Source organism: Triturus cristatus, chromosome 1_1, assembly GCF_964204655.1.
Source record: "Triturus cristatus chromosome 1_1, aTriCri1.1, whole genome shotgun sequence".
NCBI classification, from domain to species: Eukaryota; Metazoa; Chordata; class Amphibia; order Caudata; family Salamandridae; genus Triturus; species Triturus cristatus.
The window spans coordinates 488,535,825-488,537,741 of NC_140579.1; positions in this window are offsets into that span (position 1 = coordinate 488,535,825).

Here is a 1,917-nt window from a genome sequence, read left to right on the forward strand (position 1 = left end):
CAGTCTGGAGCAACCAGACCAGCATCGTAGTTTTTCAAGATGGTTGCCAAGATGGCCACTAGTCAACGGACCAGTAACCAGTTAGGCGCGTCGAGTCGCGAAGTGCAGAGGGGCCCCACGCAGATCGTGGAGATGCTGGAGGGCTCACCTTTGGTGCAGATGCTGCTCGGATGTTGGGCTTCTCAGGACCCAAAGCACAACTTGGAGGGAGCCTCTGTTGTCGCGCTTTCAGCTAGTCGAGTGTCTTTCAAGATGGCTGGCTCCACGGGTCTCGGTGCCTCCACGGTTTCCTTCTTTTCAGGGACTGTGGATCGGGCGGTGAGAGGTCTGGAGGTCCAGTCCTTGTCGGTCTCTGGGCTCGGGCTCTGGCGGGAGGCAGCGGCAAAGCAGACATCGATTCGCTGGATGGTGCTTGCGTTAGCAAGATGGTCACTCCCTGACCATAGGGGAGACTTCCTTCAGTCTTCTGTGCAGCAGAACGTCGAAGTTCCCATCTTCTTCTTAGTTTCAAGTTGATTCCAGGATGTCTGAAGTCTTTGGACACAGCTCCTATCTTTAAGCGGATTCTAGGGGCCGGACTACCTGCTAGGTCCCTCCCTAAGGGTGGGACCAGGAAGGGGGGTGGTTACACCCCCAATCCTTTGTCCAGCTCGCCCCAGGTCTGGGGCTGGTGTGCCCCAGGACCGGATTGAACTGGCATATGCACCGAGGCTCCTTGTGAGCCTCAGGCATGTCTGTTTCCTTTCAAGCCCTACCTGACCAATACACAATATCCTGTCTGGGGTGGTGCTCGCACCTCCCCTGGCAGGAAACCCTTTGTCCACGTCTCCCAAGCTGGAAGGACTCCCAGCAGCAGGAGGGCAGACTTGTGTTGGTAGTGGCAGCGTCCATTTTGTGGAGCTGAGGCTATGTCTGATTTTACCCGGGTTTCAGGTTCTGTACATGTCGTGTCCCCCTAGGAGGGTGGAATGCTAACCCCGTCGCCAGAATTGGCGAGGGGTTAGTATTCCAATTCGTATGACACCTTACTCGACATGTTTTGATAAAGCCAAACCAAAGATAGCATTTAACCGCGAGGTTCATAATGCACTTAAGAGTATATGGTATGGCGATATCTGGAAACGGTAGAAGGAAGTTGTTCCGACTACTGCAGACAGGCTCAGCTCATGCCAGAGCACCATCTCACATGAAACCAAGCACTCTGCCTTCAGGATTGTTAAGGCCTGCCATAGGAGTGACTTATAGGTTAACATGTGTCCCATTTAAGGTTAGGTATAGGCATACTACACCTAAGTAAGAGGTGGATACACCAACTTACCCCAGCTGAGTGATCAGCCAGTTGTGTCAAACTGCTAGGCCAGGCCAGGGGTGGCACAATACATGCTTCAGCCCCTGGTAGGCCTCAGATACACCAATGCCCTGAGTACCTAGGGTACACTAGTACAGGTGCTCACAGGGTGATCCAGTTCCAATGGGTCATGCACCTAAAGTGCATAGTGTCAATTTAGCAGAGAGAACAGCAGGCTGGGGGTCTGATTAGCAGGCCCATAGCCTCAATACGTCAAAAACCAGTGAAGCAAAAAGCAACAATTTGGGGTGACCATAGGATAGCAGACCCTACTCTTCTACACAACCCCACCCCAAACGCAGGGACATTAAACTAGCCTGGACCAGTCGTGTCTTCATGTCCTAAGTGGAAGTACCTGGAGAGACCATCTGCATTCCCATGGTCTGTACCTGGCCGGTGCTCCACTGTAAAGTCCATCCCCTGTAGGGAAATGGACCACCTAAGCAGTTTGGGGTTTTCACCCTTCATCTGATTTAGCCACAAGAGGGGCTTATGGTCAGTCTGAATCTTGAAGTGAGTGCCAAACAAGTATGGCCTCAGCTTCTTCAGGGCCCACACCACAGCAAAGG